This window comes from Onthophagus taurus, chromosome 2 (genome assembly GCF_036711975.1).
Source record: "Onthophagus taurus isolate NC chromosome 2, IU_Otau_3.0, whole genome shotgun sequence".
NCBI lineage: Eukaryota > Metazoa > Arthropoda > Insecta > Coleoptera > Scarabaeidae > Onthophagus > Onthophagus taurus.
This window is the reverse complement of record NC_091967.1, coordinates 29,367,249-29,388,359: the sequence shown is the minus strand read 5'-3', so window position 1 is coordinate 29,388,359 and position 21,111 is coordinate 29,367,249. Positions and strand designations below refer to the sequence as shown.

At 38.3% G+C, this 21,111-nt stretch overlaps 1 long non-coding RNA gene across 1 annotated transcript; it reads right to left on the bottom strand.

Moving 5' to 3' along the window:
* Positions 1-20,052: 20,052 nt before the first annotated feature.
* LOC139429110 (uncharacterized) lies at positions 20,053-20,871 on the bottom strand. The gene is made up of 2 exons (XR_011639812.1): positions 20,722-20,871; positions 20,053-20,653 (listed from the first exon to the last, which is right to left on the bottom strand). It is a non-coding gene; the product is annotated as an uncharacterized lncRNA (long non-coding RNA).
* Between the last annotated feature and the right edge of the window lie 240 nt (positions 20,872-21,111).

Sequence of the window (21,111 nt, the reverse complement as noted above, 5' to 3'; positions counted from 1 at the left end):
TCTCCATATCTGGCACTGCGAACGGTACGGGAGTTGGCTCTAATTTATGCGGCCCAGTTTCCTGAAGCGTCCCAAGTGTTGTTGCGCGACATGTACGCTGACGATGTAGTAACGGGTAGTGTTTCAATCCAAGACGCGTTAAATCTGCAACGGCAGGTGATGAAACTGTTGTCATTGGGGGGATTTGAATTAGCAAAATGGGCGAGTAACTCACCGGAATTATTGACATCAGTTAACGACCATCAAGATAGAGTTGCAGTGTCCCTAGATAACAAGGATGATGGCTTCGTGAAGGTGTTGGGTTTTCATTGGGATCCCCAAGCTGATGCCATTGGGTTTTCATATACACCCCGAGACAACCCATGTACCAAACGAGCCATATTATCAAACATAGCTCGGATTTATGATCCCATGTATTGATTGCTCCATGTATCATGGCAGCAAAGTGTCTTATGCAGAAACTTTGGGTAGAGAGATTAGACTGGGATGATCTTCCATCGGACGAGATCCAGAGGTACTGGTTTCAATTTAAGCATCAACTTCCATTACTGTACCAGTTGAAGATTCCGCGACATATTCATCATTCGGCAACTCAAAATGTGGAACTTCATCTATTCTCTGATGCTTCTTCATTGGGTTACTGTGCGGTGGCGTATCTACGTTGTATATTGCCTGATAATACTATTACCCTAAATTTTGTTTCTGCTAAGTCTAGAGTTGCTCCGCTGAAAACCACATCAATACCCCGATTGGAGCTCTGTGCCGCTGTTCTATTGGCTAACTTGGCCAAGTTCTTGTTATCAAGCTTCTCCACGGTTGTTCAACCAAGAATCTTCGCTTGGTGCGACTCTATGGTGGTGCTCCATTGGATTAACTCATCCCCGCATCGCTGGAAAACGTTCGTAGCGAACCGAACAAGCCATATTCAGGATGTTATACCTAAGGATTGTTGGCGCCATGTACCATCCCAAGAGAATCCCGCTGATCCAGGGTCGCGAGGGCTTCTCCCCGCTGATGTGGTACAGTGTAATCTATGGTGGAATGGACCTTATTGGTTGTCTCTTGCATCTCCTCACTGGCCTTCTCAAGGGATCATCACATGTAGCGACGAAGTTGTAGCTGAAGAAAAACAACAAATGGTTGCTCATTTAACATCAGATACTGATGATTGTTTGCTCACCTTACTGGATCGCTTCTCTTCATTACGTAAGATAAAAAACATAATCGCTTACATTTTGAGATTTGTTTCAGGGTGTCGTAAGAAAAATAAACATAACAATCTCATCATTTCCATCTTTGAAAAACAGCAAGCTCTTTATACCATCGCCCGGCAAGTCCAAAGCGAACAATTCCCTGAGCTGTTCCGGCAAATTCAACTTGGTAAACTGCCTTCGAAACAATTTCGGAAGCTTGCACCATTTATAAGCCGAGAAAACTTAATCCGAGTGGGCGGACGTCTCAGGCATTCAGATCTAAACTTCGACGCTAAACATCCCATACTTTTACCAGGAAAACATCGACTGAGTGAGCTGATTATTGAGGATCTACATTTGGAACATCTACACCCTGGTTTTCGTACTTTATCTGCCATCATAGCCAATCAATTTTGGATTCTTGCACCTAGAAAAACCATTTATAAAGTCCTGTCACGATGTGTAAGGTGTTTTCGAAGCCGGCCAAAATCTTATACACCAATCATGTCTGACTTACCTGCATTTCGGGTGAATCAAATAAAAGCATTTTCTACGGTAGGAGTTGATTACGCTGGCCAATTTACAACCATAGCTCGTAAATATCGAGGAGCCAAGACATTTAAGTCCTATATTTGTCTCCTTGTGCGCGCTGCCACCAAAGCCATACATTTGGAATTGGTCTCCGATTTGTCCTCCGAGGCGTTTTTGGCTGCATTAAGGAGATTCGTGGCCCGTCGTGGAAGTTGTACTAGAATCTTTTCCGACAGGGGAACCAATTTTATCGGCGCCTATAATGATATGAAACAGATTACACAGGAGGCAGGGGGTAAACTCGGTATCGAATGGTTGTTCAATCCCCCAGCGTCACCTAATTTTAATGGACTCAGTGAAGCCGGGATAAAGTCGGTCAAGAACCATTTACGGAGGGTTGTGGGTGATCAAGTACTGACCTTTGAAGAATTTTCTACAGTACTTACCCAAATAGAATCTGTCCTAAATTCACGTCCTCTATGTCCTCTCAGCTCCGATCCTAATGATTTCCAAGCTCTCACTCCTGGTCACTTCCTTGCTCTAGCGCCACTAAACACTGAAATTCCTTCTGTAGATTTTCAGAATACCCCTCTCAATCGCTTGTCCCGCTGGGAGTTGTTGCAGAAGATGCTACAACATTTCTGGAAAAGGTGGAGTCAAGAGTAACTACATACACTACAACAAAGGGCCAAATGGACAACTACTGTTCCTAATATCTTACCAGGAACGTTAGTATTAATTCGTGACGATCAGCGGCCGCCGTTAGAGTGGAAAATGGGGCGTGTGGAGACATGTTATCCAGGAACTGACGGGATCGTTCGCGTTGTAAACATTCGAACGTCACACGGCGTCCTTCAACGACCTGTTTCAAAATTGTGCCCTCTACCGCGTGATGAATAATTCATTACGTGAAAAATGAATAATTTTGTTGTACTATTTGTTGTACTGGAACATTTATATTTGTATTATCTTCTTATTGTTAATTTTTTTAATCATTTGTTAGTTTTGTTTACTTACTTTCATTTATTATTGATTTCGCCGACTTAATAATGCATTTACATAATAATTCACATTGAATTTTTATTTTCTTCTTGTTAAAATTTAATAATCGTTATTTTTTGTTGTTTAATTAACTCAAAACAATTGGTTTTCGGCGGGAGTTTGTTCGCTCTGCGACAATTATATTTTTCTAATGACCGCGTAAATTGTAAAACCCTCTTCACGCGGAAGAGGCCGCTGCCGCTGTCGCGATCGCAGGTCTCGATCTATCGTTGATCGAGATCACTCTCGCTCGCTGTCCGCAATTGTGTGTAGTCGCAGGTGCCAGATTTTATTCGCTACGTGCTTGATACGTTAACCAATTATTAATATTCTTATTTTCGCTTGTCACCTTTCTCTCTTAACTTTGATTTATACATTTAATATTATTTTATCTTTTTTTTAATATTTATTTTTAAATACAATTTAATTTTTTATTTTAATTCAAATTTCCTTCTGGTTTTATTTTTTCGCTGTTACCAGCACCTCTTTATTAGTAGAAAATTAACTTAATTAAAACTTAATTTATTTAGTCAAAATAATAAATACTATTTGTTAAAATACCTATTTTCCATAGAGCAAACATCCACTTACACTAGTAAATTTTACAATTAAGTAGTAAAACAATTAAATTAAAGTAGTTAAAGTAATTTGAGACTTTTGATAATGCTACTACAAACATTAATAAAATTATTTAAAACATTTGCTGTTTCACTTATTCCATATTGTCTAATTTCAAATGGTTAATATATCTACACTAATTAGAAAGCTAATTTTTGACCACGAAGTTTAGATATTTTAAATGATTTACATAAAATATTTTTCTCGGTGTGCCTACTCTATTTCGAGGGTCACTAGACGATGGCCATTAGTCCTGTTTTTTACGCTACTAAATATAGCGGGAATAAACTCGCAAATATTGTATTTCACAAAACATTCTACGGGAAATCAGTGTCGTCGAAGAATTTTCTTAAGTAATTTAGCAATTGCTTTAATGAAAGAGCAACTAATTATGAAAGCTCAAATAATTTCGCTGCCAAAGGATATTCAATCGTTTCTGCAAATATCCTACATGGGCGATGAGTGCGGGATGTCGGAAACACAACCAACTCAATCTAGAAAACGAGGGAGGTGTAAATTGTGTACAAATACAAATACTACACAAAAATGTTGTAAATGTAAGCAATTCATATGTAAAAAACACTCAAAAACTATGATAACTTGCTCGACTTGCGAAATGCATTCAGACTCTGACTCATAATTGATTTATTAGTTGTCCATTATTAGGACTCGGATTTTATGCAAAATGCATCTTCTTTATTTTCTGGAATATTTTTTTCAAAATTGTGGTTTCTTTTTCAAATTGTTGGTTTCTTGTTTACAACGATTCATAGAAACATGCGGGGAATCGCTAGCGCCTTTGAGTTTAAGTTTAAGCTGTGGCTGTGTTCAGTGTGAGTGAACATTAATCTACCAATCTATAACAACAATGCCTAAAGTGATATCGTGTATTGTGTCCCAGTGGATAAAAAGTTATCCCGAACGAAATTTAAATAATGAGGAATTATATTGTAAAACTTGTGCCAAAGTTGTAAGTATTTTTTTAAAAATTATGTCGTAGCGTTTTAGCCAAAGATTTAAGTTAAAAATTAGAGTTTTCAGAGGATTTGCCAATGGTTTGTTCCGATATTGTATTTCTCATAGACTTTTACACTAGGAGTTAAATTAAAGCTAAATAAAACTATATTAAATTTGATGTCCCATCTTCTTGGAATATGTTTTTACATATGTTTCTAGACGATCGATAATGAAAAATACGAATTTGTTTTATAATCTCAGAATTAAATTTTTAGTCTGTATCTATGGCTAACTTTTTTAATTATTCTTTTTTAAGATAACGTGTGAGAGGAAATCCGAAATAGAACAACATGTGAAAATTGCAACACATATACAAAAATGTGACAAAAATAGATTGATAACAACTATAAGAAAGGTATATTGTTATGGTATCGTTGAAGGGTTTTAGGTTTTTTAAATAAAAGAGTTTCTTCCCACCTACATGTGAATGTATTTTACCCAAAGGTTCGTACAATTCTGATGCTTACAAAAGCGTAATCAATTTTAAAGTATTACAGCAATAATGCTTACCACGGTAATACGGTTCAACGGACGATGACCTGATACTTATTAATTAAGTTGTTGAGCCTACATTTTATAGTTAAACGTTTTGTAATTTACTTAAACAATAATGAATTTGGATACATTACAGATTGTATATTCCCACATATTTTTGCTTATTTTTTGCATATTTTGAATAAAAAGCTTGCACATTTATGCGCATATTTCCTCTAATTTGACTGCATAAAAATCTAAGCTCTAGTTATTATGTTATTGTAACCACAAAATATAACAATAAAGTGTCGTGTATTATGAGACAGAATTATCGGAACCAAAAGTGATAGAAAGTTCAAACATGGCTCAGAACGACATATAACGTCATAATATCACGTTTTGTGCACATTTTGTATTTTATCTCCAACATGCTCCAATATGACATTTGTCGCCTGAATATCACATATATGGTCGACAGAATTATCGGAACCAAAAGTGATAGAAAGTTCAAACATGGCTCAGAACGGCGTATAATGTCATAATATCACGTTTTGGGCACATTTTGTTTTTTTATCTCCAACATGCTTCAATATCTGTGTAATAAATAGAATTGACATGCCTCCAAGTTTTCTTCAAGAATTGAATTCCCTTTTGACGGTAAATACTTGTTAATTAATTAATTATGTTTTTGTGAAATTTTCAATACATGTTTTAATTCGTAGCGAACAACCTGAAGACGATTATAGAATAATCGAAACCGGTCGTTGAGAACAAAAATTTTTTAAATAAAATTGAATCTTCAGAAATACATTCTGTATTATTTTCACCGATTACTATAATTCACCTGAAGACAATGGAGAAATTCATTAATTTATGCTTCAATATGACATTTGGCACCTAAATATCACATATATGGTCGACAGAATTATCGGAACCAAAAGTGATAGAAAGTTCAAACATGGCTCAGAACGGCGTATAACGTCACCAAATCACGTTTTGGGCACATTTCGTTTCTTATCTCCAACGTGCTCCAATATAACATTTATCATCTGAATATCACATATATGGTCGACAGAATTATCGGAACCAAAAGTGATAGAAAGTTCAAACTTGGCTCAAAACGGCGTATAACGTCATAATACCACGTTTTGGGCACATTTTGTTTTTTATCTCCAACATGCTCCAATATGACATTTGCCACCTGAATATCACATATATGGTCGACAGAATTATCGGAACCAAAAGTGATAGAAAGTTCAAACATGGCTCAGAACGGCGTATAACGTCATAATAACACGTTTTGTTTTTTATCTCTAACATGCTCCAATGTGATATTTGGCGCCTGAACATCACATATATGGTCGACAGAATTATCGGAACCAAAAGTGATAGAAAGTTCAAACATGGCTCAGAACGGCATATAACGTTATAATATTACGTTTTGGGCACATTTTGTTTTTTATCTCCAACATGCTCCAATACGACATTTGGCCCCTGACTATCACATATATGGTGGACAGAATTATCGGAACCAAAAGTGATAGAAAGTTCAAACATGGCTCAGAACGGCGTATAACGTCATAATATCACGTTTTGGGCACATTTTGTTTTTTATCTCCAACATGCTCCAATACGACATTTGCCACCTGAATATCACATATATGGTCGACAGAATTATCGGAACCAAAAGTGATAGAAAGTTCAAACATGGCTCAAAACGGCGTATAACGTCATAATATACTCATAATACGTTTTAACGTTTTTTTACGTACAAAAAATATGTTTTTTGTGAATTAACATGTAAATTTCCCCCAAAAGGAGAAATTTTCCTATGTGTACATTGTACACTACGCGCCTGCTCGTGTAATAAAAATAGGCGCGCCTGCCGGCTATGAAACCGGCAAAAACCGGAAAAAATATAACGTAATGAATTATAAATTTAAAGGATTACTTTCATAGAATCATATTTATAATAGATGTACGTATGTTTTGAAGGACAACGCTGATTCATGTTTACGTATATCAAGTGTTAACTGCATCATATATAAAATATTGAATTATTTTGGTAATTAAATACTGCTCTTAACAAATACATTAAAAAATAAAAATAAATTGTATCTAAAAATGTAAAATAATTTAAATTATGCCATCTATTAATGAGAAACCAAACTATACTAGCCATTTCAGTGACGCATAAGCTTTTGGCATAATTAAAGGACCGTCAAGTTCCTTAAAAATCGATGATTTTTTTTTAATAGACGTGAATTTGCGTGAATAATACGTTAAAAATTTTAAAAAAAATCGGAAAAGTGTCAAACTTACCGAAAAATGACTTTAAAGTTTCGCTGTGACGTCACGTTTTGTGACGTCATCAGCCATGCTAACCATATCTCTCGGCATCAACAACGGTATAACCAATCGTTTACTTCTTTTTACAGCCAATCATATACATTAATCTGATAAAATTAAAAATCAAATCAATTTCACCAAATTTATAACAGAATTAACAGGTTTTTTACAACGCATATTTTCGGTTGAAAAACGTTACACTTTAGAATCCTTTAACGGTTAAAGAATTCTCGGAAAAATGAAAAAGGGGGCATATCTAATTTTTAACTATGAACAATTTTTTTTTTAAAGGATACAATTTTGGGAATACCGGCAAAGGCCGCTTAGCTCTGTACCACCCCTGCTTTATTGTTTTGCATTAAAGAAGGGGTACAAAATATTAAATTTTATTGATAGAAACGATTTTTTAGCAGGGGGTGGGTCAAATATTGGTATGGTCTTGTTGAAAAAAAACGTTACATTCGGATCCACCTAATATACTGATTTATTTCAGAATTTTGTGTAGAAATTAGATGTTGAATTAGGTTAATTTACGTTTAAACTAGTGAGAATTTCCCAAATGTCGGATTAGACATGGAGAAGGGTGTGGGTCAAATATTGGTATGGTCTTGTTGAAAAAAAAACGTTACATTCGGATCCACCTAATATACTGATTTATTTTCGAATTTTGTGTAGAAATTATAATCATAATAATAATAATTCATTTATTGACTTGATAACAAAAAGCTAATTCAAACATATAATAACATATCAAAATAAAAACACTATTAATTAAATCAAGTCAACTCGGACGATTGTCAGAGGAGGTATAGATAAACAACTCTGATTTTCACAATCGCCCGAAAATACTATAAATAAGAAAAGAATAAAAGAAAACAGATAAATCGAGAAAACACGCAAAACGTGACAAAACACAAAAGAACAAAAACAAAATTGTTTTTTCAAGCAACATCAAAAAGCAAATTGTAATTTAAATGCTTTTTTGAAGGCAGGCACTGATTGTTTAGAGCGCAAAGCTTCCGGCAGAGAATTCCAAAAATCAGCAATTCTGTAAGAAAAAGACCTTTTAAACAGTTGGATGCTATGAGGCAGGATAGACAGGCAGTTCTTTCTGCGGACGTTTATATTATGAACGTCCGTTCTAAATCTGATTTTATTGTGCAAGTAAGCCGGAGTTTTGAACATAATAATTTTGAAAAATAATACTCCCTCATGAAAAATTCTCCTTGCTTTCATACTCAGCCACCGTATCTTGGGCAACTTGTAAGAGATCCTTTGATTTCGACGTATACCAAATATCAAACGGAGACACGCCCCCTGGACTCGTTGGACTCGTGCCGCAGCATCTGCACGCAGATGAGGTCCATAAACAGCGTTGCAGTGATTAAACCGAGAAAGTATCAACGTGTCAGTGAGCAAGGCTCTACTTTGCGTGCTTAAAATGTGACGGTTGGCGTATAAAGACTTTAGCGTGGCATACGAACATCTAATTAAGTGATTGATATGTGTATTAAAACGCATATCCAAATCCAGCCATACCCCCAAGAGTTTTACAGTATCAACTACGCGCAATTCATCGCCGCCCACACGAATGCTCAATGATGCTCTGGCAGGACCAAGGTCTTTACTTCTACCGAATATAATAGCTGATGATTTCGTACCATTAATCAATAGACCGTGCCCTTCCGATATATTCACCACCCGTTCGATATCTTGATTTAAACGACTATTTGCACTTTCAATCTCTGACAACGGAAAACTCAAATATAGTTGTGTATCATCCGCATAAGTTTGTAATTTACAGTAACGGACGTGTAACGAGAAGGCACAAGTATATAGGACAAATAGGATAGGACCGCAAATACTACCCTGCGGCACACCTGTAGGAGTGTAAAATTCACGAGAAGTAGAATCACGAACGCGCACCCTCATACTTCTGCCCTCCAAATAATATCGAAAGAAATCAACGGATTCACGGCTAAAACCCATAAACCTAAGAACAGCAAGCAACATTTGATGATTGATAGTGTCAAATGCCTTAGAATAGTCAAGTGTCACCAGGGCCGTAACAAGACCAGAATCAGAAGAGCGCACAGTGTCATCCGTAAGGTTTAAAAGAGAAGTAGCGCACGAAAAATCCGGACGAAAACCCGATTGGGAATCAGGCAGAAGATTATATTGAGTTAGGTGTGTTCGCAGCTGACGATCCACAATTTTTTCAACAACCTTGGAAAGGCCGGGTAGAAGACAAATGAGCCTTAAATCGCTATAATTGGAAGGATTTGGTTTTTTGGGTATTGCAACTGCAATAGACTGTTTCCAGATGGTAGGGTATACATTTTCTGTTAAACAGAAATTTACGATATGTAAAATATATCTAGAATATATCTATATCTCTCTATCTCAATCTTAACAAATTGTAGTGCTATGCCATCAACTCCAACGGCATTGGAAGTGATACTAATCAACGTGGAGTATAGATCGTTCTCCGTTATAGCCCAGAAGGAGAATTCAGTTTGAAAAGTAGTAGCCTTGTTGTTATTGTAGTATTGATACACATCACAGTCGATATCAGTTTGAGGAACAGCGCCGCCGAAATGACTCGCAATCTCATTTGCATTGGCCAACGACTCCGGGATAATACCCTTACCTTTAGTAATATTTACGTTTTCCCTAATGCGACGCCAATACTCGGAGGAAGTGTTTGGGGAGAGCTACGAGTCAAAGTAGGCCCTTTTTTCCCTTCTGATAGCGGCTGTAACATAGTTTCTTAAGCTTTTATAATAATCCTTATGAGAATCCAGCCTGGTATGCTTGAATCTCTTATACGAGTTATCACGAAGTTTAATCATTTCTTTAATAGTGGTCGTCAACCAAGGAGGACGAGGGCTAGATACTCTCACCACTCTACTAGGAATGTGTACATAAAACACTGAGAGCAGCAGCTCACTGAAAATTCTCAATTTATCGTTAACATCCTGCGTATAAATAATATCCATCCACGGCAGCATCCCCAGGTCCCTCTCAAGAGCAACCCGATCTGCAGAGCCATAATCCCAGACAGTTTTAAAGAGTAGAGGGGGCTTGAAGTGCTCATGCAAAATGGTGCAGAAAGTGAAAAAGTGATCCGAGAATCTAAAAAATTCCCGAACAGCACACTCCCGCACCGCAATACTTTCCGTCACCAAAATAAGATCAATAAGCGTAGAACTAGAGGCAGTTGCCCTAGTAGGTGAGTTTACAATCTGAAGCAAACCCCCACGAGCACCTCTATCCTGCCTCACCAACGTATACCCATCCATAGCAACCGCATGATTGGGAATGTCCGCGTGAAGCCAAGTCTCCGATAAGGCAATAACATTACATTCACCCGATACAAAATAGTCACGAAATATATCAAAATTGCATAATAACGATCTAGTGTTAATGTGCCCAACAGAAAGTAACGCGTTGTTTGCCATATACTTAAAAAAAAAGAGAAAACAATATGTTTATATTATTTTATATAAGGAACTCTAAACACATTTCTTGCTTGAAAAAAGAAAAGAAGAAGAAAAAAAAAGGAGAAAGAGAAAAAAAAAACAAATTTATAATGATAAAAAAAGAAGAGAAAACTCTTTTCGAAAAGAAGAAAAAAAAACAAATAACGAAAACAAAACAAAAAAAAGAAAAATACAATATTTCTTAAATGTACTTATATCAGTTCTTCAACCAAACGTAATCGAATCAGTTCTTGCTACCGTTGCGACTGCGGGTGGCCCTTGGCGAAAATTCAGACATCGGTTCCCTATCGATGATTTGGATTCCTCCAGCCAACACCTCTTCTTCAGAAGCGTAGCGATGAATAGTGTCATCCTTTTTAGCGTAGATAATTCCATCTCATGACCAAACGTTCCGGAAACCAAACTTGCTTTTAACTGACTTAAAAAGTGTTGCCCTTAATTTGGTCAGATCCTCTTTAATAGCAATTTTTGAACCCGCTAGCTTACGTTTTTGCTTTAAAACCGCCGTTTTTATATTGTGAGTAATGAATTTCACAATAATGGGTGGGTTTTTTGATTTTAAATTTCCCAGGCGATGACATCTGTCCAGAGAATGCGATTCTAAAGAGATCTCTAATTTATTCTTAATAAGATCCACTACCACTTGATCGGTGTCTTCCTTCGGTTTATACTCCACACCATAAATTCGAATATTATTTCTCCTCGTGTATTGTTCCAGTTTATCACATTCCGTACGCGTTTTAAAATTTCCGGTTTTTAACGCTTCAACTTGACTTTCAAGTTTGTTTATGCGGTATTAGATTTTGAGTTAAGTTAATTTATATAGGAATTTGAATTTGAGATCGAAATTCTTAAATGTCGGGTTGGGTTCGGGGTAGGGGAGGGTTGTAAACGAAACAGATCCACACGAGCAGGTAGATGGTAAATAAGGACGTTTTAGTCGTTGTTCGTCGAAAACCGAAGTAACAAGGGTATTTCACCCGAAAATATGAGTTATAATTCTAACAAGTTGTTAATTCTTTCATTAAATTTGACAAAATGATTTAATTTTTACTTACTTCATTCGTGTTGTGCGTGTATGTGGAAAAAACATTGTATTGGACCAGTGTTAATTGTACTATTGTGAAAAATACGGCGTAAGTAAGCTTCGTGACGTCACAAAACGTGACGTCACGCCGAAATTTTAAAGTCATTTTTCGGTCACTTTGACACTTTTCCGGCAGTCATTTTTATTTTTAACGTGTTTTTCAAGCAATTTCACATCGGTTAAAAGGTTACACATGGTTACAATCGGTTTCACATGGTTACTCGCATGGGAAAGAAAGAGGGGGTAAGTGCTGTTATTTTGGAAACCCCTCCAATCGTTTGGCGGGATTTGATGAATCAGCAGCGCGTGTACATCGATAGAAGAGTCTGTCGGGTAGTAGACTATGTCCAGGTCACGCATTGTTTTAAAAGACTTTGGGCACATCGCGCGCGCGTGCACGGGCGAAGAAACGTGCAGACATTGTGACGCGAAGGACGAACCACCGCGGTGTAAATTGTGTGCGGTCAGAGGACGGCCGTGCGATCACCCCACCACCTCCAACAAGTGTCCGGAATTCGAGAGGCAAATTCGGTTGCAACGTGAAAAAACATCGTACGTTCAATCTTAAAGTGATGCAACTGAACTGTCAGAGGTCGCGGGCTGTGATGGGGGAAGTGATGAGGAGTGCGGTGGAGAGGGGTGTGGACGTGTTGCTCCTGCAGGAACCGTACTTTTCGCGCGACGTCGAGTTATCCATCACCGCTATGGGGCGATTAATCAAGGGTGTGGGTGAGCCGGTTGGCCCTGCCGTTGTGGTGCTGAATGACGACATGGTAGTAACCGTGTTGGGGATTTACGCGTGCGCGAATGTCGTGTGTGTTGCGTGCGAAATCGGTGCAGTGAAAACGGTACTCACTACTAAGATCTGGGGAAGCTAGGGTAGACCAGTTGAAGAGGCTGCTCAGGACTAGGCTCAACGAGTACAAGCAGATGATCGTGGCGGCGAAGAAGAAGGGGTGGGTGGATCTTGTTGAAAAGTACAGACAAGAGCCTTGGGGATTGGTCTATAAAATGACCATGGACTAGATCCCGGTCCGTGATCTCGTCCATGCCATACGGGCGGGGGAGACCGAATCTACGGGATGGGTTGAGACGGCCCGCACGATACTCGAGTCGCTCATAGTATACAAGGAAGAGGAAGTCGGTGCAATAGAGGGCGAACATTACGACTCCACTGTTGGGTGCGTATGCATGACCTGAACGCTGCCATCAAGGACATGAAGCTAGGAAAATCGCCGGGGGGGGGATGGTATCTATCCCGAGTATGTCCGGAAGCTTTGGGAAACAAGGCCCGGAGTCCTGAAAAATTTGTACAATAAATGCCTAGAGAAAAGGGGCTTCCCGGCGGAATGGAAGAGGGCGGAGGCGGTGATGCTCTTGAAGAGGAAGGGGATTTGGCAAGAGTTAAGTCATATCGCCTGATTCCACTTCTCCCGGTGCTCGGGAAGGTGTTCGAAAAAATATTATGGCAGAAAATAGATGAGTGTTACCGGTCGAACGTGGGTCATAGCAGAAGACAGTTTGGGTTCAGGGAGGGATTGGGTACAGTGGATGCGCTGCGAAGGGTGCGTGAAGTGGTGACGATGTGCGAAAGACGATACGTTTTGGGAATCTTCATCGATATCGCGGCCGCGTTCGATACGGTGTGGTGCCCGAGCGTGCTTGCTAGGCTCCGCAGGGCGAAGGTTCACCAGAACGTGTACGAGGTTATTCGGGATTACTTCCGCGGTAGAAGTATTGTTATATCGTCGGCGGTGGGAAGTATAACTCGCGGCATGACGAGGGGATGCCCGCAGGGTTCCGTCTTGGGTCCCAGGTTTTGGAGCCTGCTACTGGACGAAGTGTTGGAAATGGATTTTGATGGGGTCGAGTTAGTGGCGTACGCCGACGACATCCTCGTGCTGGTGGCGGCGGAGAGTCGATCTGACCTCGAGAGGCTCGGGACGGTAGTGTTGGAGCGGGTCCATGCCTGGGTGGTGGACAAGGGACTGCAAATCTCTGAACCAAAAACAGAGATGATGTTGCTGAAAGGGAGTTTGAAAAGGAAACCAATAATTAAACTTGGGGGTAAGTCCATTAAATACTCACCATCTGTTAGGTATCTAGGTGTCACCCTTGATGAGAAATGGACCTTCCTGCCGCACCTTGAGGATGTCAGAGCCAAGGTGGTTGCATTTGTAGCTAAACTGAAGGGCATAATGAGGACCGAATGGGGTTTAGGAAGAGATGCGCTACGAGTGATTTACAAAGGGCTATTCTTGGGAATCGTTCTATACGGTGTCCAGGTTTGGGGGGAAAGACTTAGCAACTCTCACCTCAGACGCAAGTTGGTATCCATTCAGAGGATAATGTTAATTTCCATGCTGCCCCTGTGTCGCACGGTGTCGACGGAATCTCTCAGAGTCCTGGCTGGATGTCCGCCGTTGGAGTTGGAGGCTGCGGGGAGATATGTGGGATTTTGGAAGCTGAAAAACGAGAGTAAGTCAGTATTAGGTATTCAGTGTAACGTAGCAGTGAAAAAAAAGAGCCTCATCAAGAGGGAAATTTATAAAAATGTAATGACCTTGTGGCAGGATGGGTGGGATAACAGTGATAGGGGTAGGGTTACTTACCAGTTTGTCCGAAAGGTTCGAGATAGATGGTCCTCCTGGCTAAGGATTGGACTCCATCTGGGATTCGCCCTATCCGGGCATGGGCCGATATGCGAAAATTTAAGAAGATTGGGATTGGAAGAATCTGATCTGTGTGGGGAGGTTGAGTCTTTGACACACATGCTAGGGGAGTGTAGCAGGTACAGGGTAGAACGGGAACAATACCTCCAGTCACAGGGCTTGAATGATTGGGGGATGGTGAGGCTTGAAAAGGTCCTGCAAGGCAAACAAAAGTATGTAGATTTTAAACTGTTCGTCGATCAGTTAGTAGTATAAGAATGAGAGTTCTGGACCGGAAGTTAATCCCTCAATCCCCCTGTGACGTCTACGCACGCGCGCAGGAAGTGAAATTTGAAATGCATGTGGCGCCATCTGGTGGTGTGTAGTGAAACTAAAAACATGTCATGTTGGTTGCCTGGCTCGTGGGGCGCCACCTAGCGGTGGATGGTGGAAATAGCATCATGGGGCTCCACCTAGCGGTGGATGGTGGAACTCGCATGTTTCGGTGGGTGGATGGACGACGCGCGCCCACCTAGCGGCGGACAGTTAAGCGGGGGCCTGATGGGCGATAGATGGCGCGCGTAAATTAAAAAAAATTCATGCGACGTTATAGAATTAAGATACAATTAATCAAAAGTACTTTTTATCCCCACCACTACCTCCTTCTGACCACGCACACATTTTAAATTCATCTGATGAGAGATAGATGGCGCGCGTATAGCTATAGGCGTTCTGGACCAAAATCCCGTAAGATTTAACATAGGGGGGTCCGAAATCACATTTTATCCCCACCACTACCTCCTTCTGGCCACGCCCACATTTTAAGTTCAAGCAATCAGAGCGCAGCATTCTCCAAGAACCCTCTTTTTGGCAGGAAATTTGAATGAGGCTATCTAGATCGACGGGCCTTATCACGATGACGTCATCGTCGATACATGCGGACACAAAGCGTTGAGCGATAAATGACGCGCGCTAGGTGGGGGGTGTTGCCTGGTGGGCGACAGATGGCGCGCGTAAATTTAAAATTCATGTGACGCCATCTGGTGGTGGTGGTAAAAGAGAATAATATACAATTATTTTGATAGTATTAAAATACATATTTTTTAACAAAAATAAATATAAGTTATTGATTAAAACATAAATTTAATAATACAATAGGAATATTTCTAATAATAATTCAGGCAACTTAAATACAAGTAACTTTATTGTGTTTACAGAAAAATTTTTTTAAAATTAAAACTGTTCTGTGAACATACCGCTGGACAACAGCCGACGTGGAACCAACATTGATTGGAGGTTGAATTCAATTTAGTTTCATCCTCTTCCGCAAATTCTAACGCAATATCTGTTATTATTGAATTATTATTATGGTTACGTGTTTCCAAAAACTGCTTCTTTTGATTTCCCTTAACAAATATTTGATCGTAGGAGGAAATTAAACCATCAATTACATTTAGACCTTCCGATTGATTTATCCACCCATCGTTATATATCAACCTGTGATGGTTGCGTTCTAAATATCTTACTGACCTCTGATCTTCAACGTTTAATCGTTGGAATGGTACGCTCGGCTTTAGGTGTAAATGTATAATATAGCCGGTGGCGGTAATATCCAGAAGAGTAAATTCTTTAACTTCGAATTTAGAGTTGACGTAAAACCCTTGAACGTCTACAACCGCACATCTGAACTTCTTATTGTAAACTAATATGTGAAATTTAATTTATAACTATAGATACCTCCCCACTCAAAGGTTTTTGTAAAATTATTAAAGAATGTACATAATGATTATAAATAACTTCTGAGTATTTCGAATTCCAAAGTTATTTATGTTTCAGTAAAATTATGCAGGTATGTGTTATGTTACATTATACTTGCATATAAGTTACTTTAAATATATCTATAATATTTCGAGCGCTGTGATAGAGTTGTTTACAAACTGATCTATATTTGATTAATCATACCAGTTAAAGGAACATATTTGAAAACACGATCGTACTCTATGTGTGTCCAAATGTGCTCAACCAAGTATGTCTACATATTCCCAACTGATTCAAGTGTGTCAAAATGACCCTAGCTGATACCAAATGTGTTATCCCACTGAGTAGTAGGAACTTAAAAAAAAAAAAAAATTGAACAATTTTTTTTTGAATTCTAACGTACGCGGTGGGCCTCCGGATCGCTACGTAACGGTCAGAAAACAATTTTAAGTCATCGATCGAAAGTTATGCGCTCTCGAAGTTTTGGCGACGCACTTTTTCCATGGTTTGAATGATCTCGGAATCTACCGGGCCGATCGGGGAACGGGGTACACCGACGGATAGCCAAAGGACCCATGATGTCCATAGGCATATTTTTATTTCCGTGAAATTTTCCGTTTCCGAGCTTTGCACTTCCAAAATCGAACGTTTCCAAAATTTGACTTTTTCGAGCGGAAAAAACGACAGAGGCTCGCGACCGCTCGACGTCGCGGCCCGCGGACGGTCTCAAAAGACGCGGGCCGACGCGGAAAAAATTTTATCGCTATTTTATAGTTTCACAAATATGGCGACAAGTGAATAACGTGTGTGTGGTGAGCTCCAAGGATTCCTTCGTTTTACGTTTATTAAAATAAGTCCTGGTGTTTTGGATTATTGTTGAGACCTTTATTAACTTACTAGCTATCGAAATGCCTTTCACTAGAAGTGATTTGAATGAAATTAAAAGCGTGGTAAGGGATTGTATTGTGGAAATGTTCTCGGCCGATAGTGAATTTCTTGCCCGATTGGCGGGCATGGTCGCAAAAAGTGTTGAAAACAAGTTTAGCGAGGTTACCAAGCAGATGGCTCAAGACATTAATGATCTTAATGTTGAAAATAAAACGCTGTCAAATAAGCTTGATAAATTAGAACAATACACAAGACGATCAAATGTGCGAGTTTATGGCGTTGCGGAACATGGGAAAGAAGATATTAGGCAGATAGTGGATTGTTTCCTCAAGAACGATTTAAAAGCGAAGTTTGGATTGGAAAGGGTTGATAGGTGCCATCGCCTAGATAAAAGTCGGACGGAAAAACCACGTCCTATTATTATAAAGTTTATTTCTTATGAACATAAAGCGGAGGTCATCGCACTCCGCAAGAATCTTAAAGGAACAAACAAGTTTTTGTCCGAAGATTTGACATCTGCACGATACTCTCTTCTAAAAAAATGTAAAGAAAGGTTCGATAGAGGTTGTGTTTGGACTAATGATGGTATTATTAAGATTAGAATAAAGGGTAAAGTTAAAAGTGTAAGTAATGTCGATGATTACACTTCGCTGATCGAATGATTACATTAATTCAAGGTTTTTTGTTATGTTATGATACATCATGTTTCCTTCATTCTTTAATTCTTTTTTTTTTTTTTTATCTTGCGTATGGTTGATTACTATTGTTACTTATTTTTATTCTGTTTTTGTATTCTGGAGATTTACCACAGTCACTCATTTTGTTTATTATTAAAGCGTAATAGCCTTTATTTGGGTTTAATATTTATATATATATATATATATTTTAAATTTAATTAATATTTTAAGTTTAATGCGTATAGCTCACCTTAATGTGAGGTCATTATTGATTAGTTTTGCCGATTTTTCACGGCTGGTGTCTCAGGGGCATTTTGACTTGTTCCTGCTCTGCGAAACCTGGTTGAATGATGATGTTGCATCTGATATAATTGCCATTGATGATTATAATTTAATTAGAGCTGATAGGGGGACTAGAGGGGGAGGTGTTGCATGTTATATTAGACGGAGGTTCAATTATAATATAATTCCTTGCACTCGACAGACAACTTATGAGCAGCTTTGGTTTGGTCTTGAAATGGGAAAAAAGAATTATTGTTTTGGTGTTATTTATCGTCCACCATCGGGAAGTTGCAATACGTTTTTGAAAGAATTTGATTCAACATTATCAGAATTGGTTCCTTTATTTGATGAAGTGATATGCATGGGTGATTTTAACATTGATATGTTATCGGTTGACGATTTGACGGTTGGGAGATTTAATGATTTATTATTGTCATTTGAATTGGTTCAATTGGTAGATGAACCAACTAGAATTTCCCCACCGCATGAGAGTTTACTTGATTTAATTGTGTGCTCTGGGGTATGTCGTCTATCGAATATTACCCTCAGTTCGGTTGCAGGCTTATCCGATCATGAAATGATTTCTTGCACTTTGAATACTAACAAGGAACCCGTGCGACCAATTTTCAGAGCACTGCGGGATTACTCGGGGTTTGATCTTGCTACATTTAGATGTGCTCTTGAAAGTTTACCTTTATGGGAGATTTACGATATTGATAATGTAGATGATAAGGTTTCTCATTTTTCTAATTTAATTACATCAATATTTGATTGGTTTGCACCTACTAAAATTCTCCGTTTCTCAAAGCCTCCTGCTCCGTGGTTGACGGATAATCTAAAACTTATGATGAGTATGAGAGATTCTGCTATGAGACGATTCAAACGTACCCGTAATCCTGAACATTTTAATTATTACAAGCAATTGCGTAACCTCACTAATACGGCAGTTATTAATGAAAAGAAGTCGTACATTAATACCAGAATTCGGGCAACTAATCGGAATGAACTTTGGAAAGTGTTTAAAACTCTGAATATTCACTCGAAATCCAAAACTAACAGTGTCCCCGATTACCTCAAACGCGTTAATGATATTAATAGTTCCCGAGGCCTGGAAACAAGCAATTGTTGTACCAATTCCTAAGAAACCTCAGCCCAAAGCTCTAAATGACTTAAGACCTATAAGTTTGTTACCAGCTGTATCTAAAATTCTGGAGAAAGTGGTAGCAAAACAGGTCATTACGTACTTGGAAGGGTTAGATGTTTTGGGAGATACGCAGTCAGGCTTTCGGTTGGCGCACAGCTGTGCTACTGCATTGACTCTCATAGTTGATGATATTCTACAGGCAGCAGACAATAATAAAATAAGTATTTTAGTTTTGTTAGATTACAGCAAAGCTTTCAATACTGTCAACCATGATCTGCTTGCATCCATTTTATATCACATTGGCTTTAATAGAAACGTTTTAAATTTTTTTAAATCCTATCTTTTCGGTAGACAGCAATGTGGAAGGAGTGTTAATTTGGGAGTCCCGCAGGGCTCAGTATTGGGTCCGGTATTGTTTTCTATTTATACCCATAATATTACACAATGTGTTGCTCATACGAACATACATAGATATGCTGACGATACCCAGTTATATCACTCTGTAGCGTGCTGTGGCAGCAGCTCCATTTAGAAACATAAAATTGTAATTCATTTGTTATTATTTTTATATTTGCCACACAATTGTTTTTGAAGCAAGTAGTGTAAGAATGCCGGTTCTAGACCGGAAGTTAATCCTGCCAATCCTGCGGTGACGTCACGCCTCAATGTATTAGGTATAGGGGGGGATACCAACCAAAGTTTGGGGGAAAAAAAATTAGGTTGGTATTAAAAGTAACTAGAGATCTAGGGATTTTTAGAAAATTAAATAGAAAAATTTAAATACAATGGCTCCACCTATGATTGAGTGGGAATATGGGATTAAAAATTAAAAAAAATCATTACATTTCAAATTAACAATAAATTATATTAGCATAATATATAAAAAAACCAATATATAATATAATCTGTGATTAACTTGAAATGACTACATTTAAGAAATAGATGCCGATGGAATTTCATCATTTGAACCAATATTCTTTTTCTTCTTCTTTATAAATTCAATCTTTTGCACAGTACATGTCTTGTTAAGTTCAAGTTCTCCAAGATATACCAAACACATTTCACGTAGTTCAACAATTTCAGCATCGGAAATCACTTCAGCAATACGTTTAGGTAGAAACACAATAAATCCAGCTTCCAGTTCAACAATTACCGTAGGCCAAGCTCGGCTTGGAATACGTTTAGCTGCTACAATTGGATACGGTGTATGTAAATGTAAATCACTCACTTTTTTCTTAGGTAAAAATTCACACTGTCCTAAACGATTTAGATGTTCCATCTTTTCAATAAGCGGTGTATAAACTTCAAGTGAACAGTTTGGAGTGTAAGTTCGGAATGAATAAATTTCGCACCAGGCGGTAGAGATAATGTAACCGCAAAAAAAAATAATGTGGTTAGACGCAATAACATCTCTCTAGATAAACAAATTTCCAATAACAACTGTTGATAAAATTAAAAAAAACAAAATTATCAAAAGGAAAATTCAAGAAACAATAGAAATTACTCACAGTATAAAAAATAAATCGATCCTAAGTGTTCCCAACACATCCCAATGGTTGGTAAACCATGTTCTCCACAATCTCAATATGATTTCGATGGGCAACATCCCGTAAAGCTCAAATAGATGAATTCTTTTTTTAGTCTTAAATTCACAACCTCGGTTGCTGAATCAAACAGGCTTGATGGCTGTTTATAACTCATCTTTTTATAATTTGATGTTTATGTTCTGGTTTAGATTGAACTAATTCTATAATGTCTTTTTCACCACATTTTATATTAATTTTCTATCTGTCCTATTTCCCGATGTTGTCATCCGAAGAAATTTATCTGTTTTTTTGTGGTAATTTGTTTTTCGTGGTATTTCGTTTGTTCGTCACTGTATTTTTTGCAGATGTATT